This window comes from Triticum dicoccoides, chromosome 1B (assembly GCF_002162155.2).
Source record: "Triticum dicoccoides isolate Atlit2015 ecotype Zavitan chromosome 1B, WEW_v2.0, whole genome shotgun sequence".
Lineage (NCBI taxonomy): Eukaryota > Viridiplantae > Streptophyta > Magnoliopsida > Poales > Poaceae > Triticum > Triticum dicoccoides.
The window spans coordinates 604,752,442-604,761,692 of NC_041381.1; positions in this window are offsets into that span (position 1 = coordinate 604,752,442).

Below are 9,251 nucleotides of genomic sequence, written 5' to 3' on the forward strand. Positions count from 1 at the left end.
TTTTTTTGAGATAACGTCGTCGTGTTACTCGATACGTGGGCCAGCAGTTTGCTATTGTGTTGGCCGGCCCATCCCACACGCCGTGCTAGGTCCGCCTCCGCCTCGCAGGAGGCGAGACATATAAACGTGCCCGATTATCCCTCGTCTCTCTCTATCCGTCTCGGACTCGCAGCCGGAAAATTGCCCCGATCTTTATATTTCACGCTCCTCGGCGGCGAAGCTCCTGTCGCCAGAGCCCAGAGACATGGACGAACACGTCGCGCAGAGCAAGGCCAAGCCCCACGCCGGCTTGTGCTTCGCCCCCATGAACGCCGATCCAACAGACGAGGAGAAGACGGAGGCCCTCTCTCACGCCGTACGGAGCGGGACAGAGGCCGGCATGGAGGTCGAGCAGATCCTCTCCTTCGCCACAAACTATGTGAACAACAACGCCGATCTGGCCTGCCACGTCCTCGCGCAGAACGGGGTACCAGCCGACGCGGTCCTCTCGGCGGCCATGAAAAGAGGGCTGAAGGCCAGAGAGGAGGTCTACGCCACCCTGCTGGAGCAGCTACTCGCCTCCTTCGCTAATCCATTGGAGGACACCCAGCTGAGGGAGTGGGAGTGCCCCCCCAAACCCCAATATTCTCTCACCGAGAAGAGGAGCGGTCCAAGACAGGACCCCAAATGCCCCTTCTTTCTCATCAATGTGAAGGTGTCGGCCAAGACGGCGCAGATATCGTGGTCGATGAAGAAGTATCCCCGCTTCCCCCGGGAGCGAGCGATGCACGATGCTTTACGCGTGAACTCGGGGATTTCATGTAGAGCAGGCAGGGGAAGGCGGGCAGCCGGGCGCCCTCTCCTACTTCATCGACGCCACATACAGTGGGTGGCCGCGGCCCAAAGAGGGCATCTTCGAGGAAGGCTCTTCTGTGCCTTTCAGGGAGGTCGTCGTCATCAAGAGGTTGCCTGGTGGTGATGGGATTTCTGTCATGTCCTATGTTCATGGACTTGGTGTTAAGCTTGATGACTTCCTCTTTGTGTTGCACGTCCCGTCTGCCGCCATGCCCCTGAGATTTACCGAGCAGTACTTCCATGTCCCTGAAAACTTCGAGGAGATTCCACTGTACGCCCCGGCTGGTCTTGATTTCATAGACATCAATGTCCCTGTCAAGAATCTGATCAAGAAACTTTACCGGGTGTATTTACAAGAGGAGCATGAGAAAAATATTGAGCGTGAGAAACATGATCGTCGGGGAAGTGAGGAGCTGGTGTGCAGCCCAGAGCAGTTCATGCTCCAAAGGCATGAGCAAGAGGGGGAGAAGCTGGAGCGCCTGCGGAGGAGAAGGGAGGACAGCAAGAAACATAGAGATCTACGCAAGGAAATGAAGGAAGCGGTCCATCAGATGGAGGATACAGCAAGGACTTCAGAAGAAGAGCAGCATGAGGAGGAGTATGACCCAATGCTTCTGCCGTTCCTGTTTCAGGAAGAATGTGGTCTGGTGAAACCATTGGAAGAGCTGTGCCAAAGTGAGAAGAGCCACGATGGATCGCTTGTGGAAGTTATGGAGCAGGAAGTTAGCTCTTAAGTTGCAGGCTTCGCATGATTGATGATTTAGTTATGTAAAATTATGGCTTGTATTGTACTGCATAGGATTATTGGATGCATTGGGGAAATTACATCCTGATTTACATATTAGATACTAGTAAAAACTATCTGGATTACACCCAAATTAGAAATTACCGTATTTATTATAATGTTAGGCTCTGTTTGGAGCTTTTAATGCAAAAAAAAAAACCCCACAGCTTTTGAAGTTACTAAGACTACTTGCTTTCTGCAAAAACTTGCAAAACCATGGAGTGTTTTACACCGGCAGTATTTAGCAGATAACTTAGAGGCATGCTATTAATGTTGAAAACATTTTTAAAAAGGAACGGTATGCATGTTGAACACCCAAGTCAAAGTGTGTTGTTTGCTCAGCTTCTTATGCATGTTAATACTTTGTACAGATAGTTTGCTTATTGATATGTATCTATACATCTGTAAGATGTTTTTTTTTTGTAGTACTGGCACCGCCCTTTTTCCTGCTGGTAAATCCCTTGTTAGCTCCTACCATTAAAATTATAATTTGTTGGCATGTTTCACAATCATTTAGGAGTGCTAAACATCTCTTGTCCAAGACCGCTGGTACAAGCATGACAGACCAATGCTTCAGTCTTGTCCAGCCTAGATCAACCAGACGTAGATCCAAAAAGAACCACAGAATTGAGAATAGCATGGCTTACAGAGTTAAAGTGTACCGTCAGACTAGTATTTCTTGTATACCTCAAATTATTTTAAACTATAGTTTATTCAGGAAACCATGGTATGTTTGAAAACCTAAAAAATACTTTGCATCCTAACAGGAAAGTAGTTGCTTACTGTGAGCTTGTGATTTGTGCCTTTTTCTTACTGTTTCTTGGTTGATTTTTTTTTCCCGGTTTAGAGTTTGTAGTAACGAGTTACATTTAAACCCTGAGTTGTAAGTGATTCAAATGTGTTTGATGCTGTGGGAAGATATGATCTACTGGACCACGGTGGAGGTAGAAGTGAGGCACCATCGGCGAGGCCATGCACCTCAGGTCCTGGGTTCAAGACATCAGGGGAGCACTGGGCCCCGCGGCCTTGCTCCAGTACGTCGACCTTTGGCGACAAATCCGGCATGTTGAGCTCTCGGCCACCCCCGACACCCTTACCTGGAGATGGACGGCCTCTGGCCTATACTCGGCCAACTCTTGCTACCAGGCCCTTTTCATCGGGTCCTGCGGCGACGACCACTGGAAACTCACGTGGAAACCATGGGCACCTCTTCGCATCAAGTTCTTCATGTGGCTTGCGATGCAAGAGCGCTGCTGGACGACGGACCGCCTTGCCCGTCATGGCCTCTCCGACGACAACAAGTGCGCCCTATGCGACCAAGAGCCCGAGACCATGCAACACCTCCTTGCGGGTTGTTCCTTCTCCAGGCAGATATGACATGAGATTCTCGGTTGGGTGAGAGCACCTACTTGCCTTCCCGACGGCAACACCCCCTTCCAAACTTGGTGGGCAACCTCAACAAACCAAGCGTCCCACTCCGCTCGCAAAGGTCTTGCTTCCATCATCATCCTCACTGCATGGTGGATTTGGAAACACCGCATGGGTGTGTCTTCAATCACGATCGGCCATCCTACTCCCGCCTCACCACATCCATCAAAGACGAGGCGCGCCTATGGGCCAAGGCCAGCTCCACAGGGATTAGCAACGTTATACCCGAGAGTTGACTTTTGTGTTATTGAGGATGAGCAGCCCCTTGCTCTGTCTGCTCCACCACCCGCAATCATGCCTCTTGCGTACATGGCTTGCGTGTGGTTGTAATCTCTTGCTGTAAACTCTTCTTCTATCAATGCAAAGATACGCAGCTTGCGTATTCGCGAAAAAAGAAGTGAGGCAAGGGGGATGAGGGAACCATCGCCCACTTTCGTATATTGATCGTAAAGGTGCATTGTTAATCTCACTCTAACTTATGATTTACAGTTAGTCCTTACATAAGTTTAATAACTTACTATGTTTGTTGTTGTGCCTTGTCCATTGCCCTATCTATTCTTTTTCCACTTGAGAGACATTGTCAACTTACCTGTTATCTTAAAGGGCTTTGGTGAGGTGACATGCATCTGCACCAACTTCCATAAAAGCTCCGTGGTGGCCATCCGAGGCGCCAACCTCGATTTAATGCACACCCTCTACAGTTTTTCGGCATCAAGGGCATCCTTCCCAATCAAATATTTGGGTCTTCCGCTCTCAATGTGCCAGCTGAGGAAAGTTGACTTCCAATACCTAGAGGACAAGGCGGCCGGGAAATTGGTCACCTGGAACGGGAAAAACATCACCACCATTGGGCGCATGGCCCTTGTTCATTCGGCCATCACCTTCCAGGTTGTGTACTCCATTACACCCCTCATTGTCCCACGGGGCTCCCTCAACAACCTCAACAAGATCGAGTGAGCTTTTCTATGGTCTGGTTCAGACAAAACTACCGATGCGAAATGCAAAGTCAACTGGGACATAGTATGCCGACCTACAAGCTATGGAGGCCTGGGTGTCCTCAATATCGACAAGTTTGCTCGTGCCTTGAGGCCGAGATGCCTTTGGCTTGAATGAAAAGAGCCGAGCAAACTGTGGGTGGGACTGGGTAACCCTTGCACCGCGGAGGACCATGATTTCTTCTATGCCTCCACTTCTATCATCATGGGCAATGGAGCCAAAACGCCTTTTTGGGATTTGCCTTGGTTGCTTGGTCGCAAGCCCAAGGAAATTGCACCACTCAATTTTGAGGCCTCGACGAGAAAGAACTGGAAGGTGTTGGGGAACGTAGCAGAAATTCAAAATTTTCTACCCATCACCAAGATCAATCTATGGAGATTCTAGCAACAAGAGAGGGAGGATGAGCATCTTCATGTTGGGGAACGTAGTAATTTCAAAATTTTCCTACGCACACGCAAGATCATGGTGATGTATAGCAACGAGAGGGGGAGTGTATCTTCATACCCTTGAAGATCGCTAAGCGGAAGCGTTTATCAACGCGGTTGATGTAGTCGTACGTCTTCACGATCCGACCGATCCAAGTACCGACCGCACGGCAACTCCGAGTTCTGCACACGTTCAGCTCGATGATGTCCTCGCCTTCTCGATCCAGCAAGACGGGCAAAGTAGTAGATGGGTTCCGGCAGCATGACGGCGTGGTGACGGTGTTGGTGAAGAACAATCTCCGCAGGGCTTCGCCTAAGCACTACGAAAACTATGACGGAGGATAAACTAGAGGGGACGGGGTTGCCGGTAAACGGCTTGGTGTTTCTTGATGTGTCTTTGGTGATAGCCCTGTCCCTCTATTTATATGTTGAGCCTTGGGGTCGAAACTTGGAGTAAAAGCCTCCACAAAGTCGGTTTCACCCGAAAGGCAAGAGTCCTTCTCGAACTCCAGGGCAAGACGCCAGGGTTCCCGGCGTCTGGCCCCTGGACTCCGCAAAACTTCCTTTTGTGCTTTCCAAAAACCTTGTCGGCTTTCCCCTTTGGCCCAAATAACGTGTTCTCGTACCCAAACATTTCGGGAAACATTCGGAACCCCTTTTGGTGAATTCCGGAACTCTTCCGGAGATCAAACACTATTATCCCATATATATCAAACTTTATCTCCGGACCATTCCGGAGTTCCTCGTCATGTCCATGATCTCATCCGGGACTCCGAACAACATTCGGTTACCAACATACATAACTCATATAATACTATATCGTCAACGAAACGTTAAGCGTGCGGACCCTACGGGTTCGAGAACTATGTAGACATGACCTAGAACTTGTTTCCGGTCAATAACCAATAGAGGGACATGGATGCCCATATTGGCTCCCACATATTCTACGAAGATCTTTATCGGTCAAACTGCATAACAACATACGTTGTTCCCTTTGTCATCGGTATGTTACTTGCCCAAGATTCGATCGTCGGTATCTCAATACCTAGTTCAATCTCGTTACTGCCAAGTCTCTTTACTCGTTCCATAATACATCATCCCGCAACTAACTCATTAGTTGCAATGCTTGGAAGGCTTTAAGTGATGTGCATTACCGAGTGGGCCCAGAGATACCTCTCCGACAATCGGAGTGACAAATCCTAATCTCGAAATACGCCAACCCAACAAGTACCTTCGGAGACACCTGTAGAGCACCTTTATAATCACCCAGTTACGTTGTGACGTTTGGTAGCACACAAAGTGTTCCTCCGATAAACGGGAGTTGCATAATCTCATAGTCATAGGAACATGTATAAGTCATGAAGAAAGCAATAGCAACATACTAAACGATCGAGTGCTAAGCTAACGGAATGGGTCATGTCAATCACATCATTCTCCTAATGATGTGATCCCGTTAATCAAATGACAACTCATGTCTATGGTTAGGAAACATAACCACCTTCGATTAACGAGCTAGTCAAGTAGAGGCATACTAGTGACACTATGTTTGTCTATGTATTCACACATGTATTATGTTTCCGGTTAATACAATTCTAGCATGAATAATAAACATTTATCATGATATAAGGAAATAAATAATAACTTTATTATTGCCTGTAGGGCATATTTCCTTCAGTCTCCCACTTGCACTAGAGTCAATAATCTAGTTCACATCGCCATGTGATTTAACACCAATATTCACATCTGTATGTGATTAATACCCATAGTTCACATCGTCATGTGATCAACACCCAAAGGGTTACTAGAGTCAATAATCTAGTTCACATCGTTATGTAATTAACAACCAAAGAGTACTAAGGTATGATCATGTTTTGCTCGTGAGAGAAGTTTAGTCAACGGGTCTGTCACATTCAGAGCCATATGTATTTTGCAAATATCTATGTCTACAATGCTCTGCACGGAGTTACTCTAGCTAATTGCTCCCACTTTCAATATGTATCTAGACCGAGACTTAGAGTCATCTAGATTAGTGTCAAAACTTGCATCGACATAACCCTTTACGACGAACCTTTTATCACTTCCATAATCGAGAAACATATCCTTATTCCACTAAGGATAATTTTGATCGTCTTCCATTGATCTACTCCTAGATCACTATTGCACTCCCTTGCCAAGCTTAGTGGTAGGGTATGCAATAGATCTGGTACACAGCATGGCATACTTTATAGAACCTATGGTTGATGCATAGGGAATGACTTTCATTCTCTTTCTATCTTCTGCCGTGGTCGGGTTTTGAGTCTTACTCAATCTCACACCTTGTAACACAGGCAAGAACTCTTTCTTTAACTGTTCCATTTTGAACTACTTCAAAATCTTGTCAAGGTATGTATTCATTGAAAAACTTATCAAGCGTCTTGATCTATCTCTATATATCTTGATGCTTAATATATAAGCAGCTTCACCGAGGTCTTTTATCGAAAAACTCTTATTCAAGTACCCCTTTATGCTATCCAGAAATTCTATATCATTTCCAATCAACAATATGTCATCCACATATAATATTAGAAATGCTACAGAGCTCCCACTCATTTTCTTGTAAATACAGGCTTCTCCAAAAGTCTGTATAAAACCATATGCTTTGATCAACTCATCAAAGTGTATATTCCAACTCCGAGATGCTTGCACCAGTCCATTGATGGATCGCTGGAGCTTGCACATTTTGTTAGCACCTTTAGGATTGAGAAAACCTTATGGTTGTATCATATACAACTCTTCTTTAATAAATCCATTAAGGAATGCAGTTTTGACATCCTTTTGCCAAATTTTCATAAAATGTGGCAATTGCTAACATGATTCGGACAGACTTAAGCATTGATACGAGTGAGAAAATCTCATTGTATTCAACACCTTGAACTTATCGAAAACCTTTTTGCGACAAGTCAAGCTTTGTAGATAGTAACACTACTATCAGCATCTGTCTTCCTCTTGAAGATCCATTTATTTTCTATGGCTTGCCGATCATCCGGCAAGTCTACCAAAGTCCATACTTTGTTCTCATACATGGATCATATCTCAGATTTTATGGCCTCAAGCCATTTCGCGGAATCTGGGCTCATCATCGCTTCCTCATAGTTCGTAGGTTCATCATGGTCTAGTAACATGACTTCCAGAACACAATTACCGTACCACTCTAGTGTGGATCTTACTCTGAAGACCTACGAGGTTTGGTAGCAACTTGATCTGAAGTTTCATGATCATCATCATTAACTTCGTCACTAATTGGTGTAGGAATCACTGGAACTGATTTCTGTGATGAACTACTTTCCAATAAGGGAGAAGGTACAATTACCTCATCAAGTTCTACTTTCCTCCCACTCACTTCTTTCGAGAGAAACTCCTTCTCTAGAAAGGATCCATTCTTAGCAATGAATGTTTTGCCTTCGGATCTGTGATAGAAGGTGTACCCAACAGTTTTTTTTGGGTATTCTATGAAGACGCATTTCTCCGATTTGGGTTTGAGCTTATCAGGTTGAAAACCTTTTTCATATAAACATCGCAACTCCAAACTTTAAGAAACGACAACTTTGGTTTCTTGCCAAACCACAGTTCATAAGGCGTCGTCTCAAACGGATTTTGATGGTGCCCTATTTAAAGTGAATGCAACTGTCTCTAATGCATAACCCCAAAACGATGGTGGTAAATCGGTAAGATACATCATAGATCGCACCATATCCAATAAAGTGCGGTTACGATGTTCGGACACACCATAACGTTGTGGTGTTCCAGGTGGCGTGAGCTGTGAAACTATTCCACATTGTTTTATATGAAGGCCAAACTCGTAACTCAAATATTTTCCTCCACGATCAGATCGTAGAAACTTTATTTTCTTGTTACGATGATTCTCCACTTCACTCTGAAATTCTTTGAACTTTTCAACTATTTCAGACTTATGTTTCATCAAGTAGATATACGCATATCTGCTCAAATCATCTATGAAGGTCAGAAAATAACGATACTTGCCACGGGCATCAATACTCATTGGATCGCATACATCGGTATGTATTATTTCCAACAAGTCAGTAGCTCGTTCCATTGTTTCGGAGAACGGAGTTTTTAGTCATCTTGCCCAAAAGGCACGGTTCGCAAGCATCAAATGATTCATAACCAAGTGATTCCGAAAATCCATCTTCATGGAGTTTCTTCATGCACTTTACACCGATATGACCCAAACTGCAGTGCCACAAATAAGTTGCACTATCATTATTAACTTTGCATCTTTTGGCATCAATCTTATGAATATGTGTATCACTACAATCGAGATCCAACAAACTATTTTCATTGGGTGTATGACCATTGAAGGTTTTATTCATTTAAATAGAACAACAATTATTCTCTGATTTTAAATGAATAACCGTATTGCAATAAACATGATCAAATCATATTCATGCTCAACGCAAATGCCAAATAACACTTATTTAGGTTCCACACTAATCCCAAAAGTATAGGGAGTGTGCGATGATGATCATATCAATCTTGGAACTACTTCTAACACACATCGTCACCTCACCCTCAACTAGTTTCTGTTTATTATGCAACTCCCGTTTCGAGTTACTACTCTTAGCAACTGAACCAGTATCAAATACCAAGGGGTTGCTATAAACACTAGTAAAGTACACATCAATAACAAGTATATCAAATATACCTATGTTCACTTTGCCATCCTTCTTATCCACCAAATACTTGGGGTAGTTCCACTTCCAGTGACCAGTCCCTTTGCAGTAGAA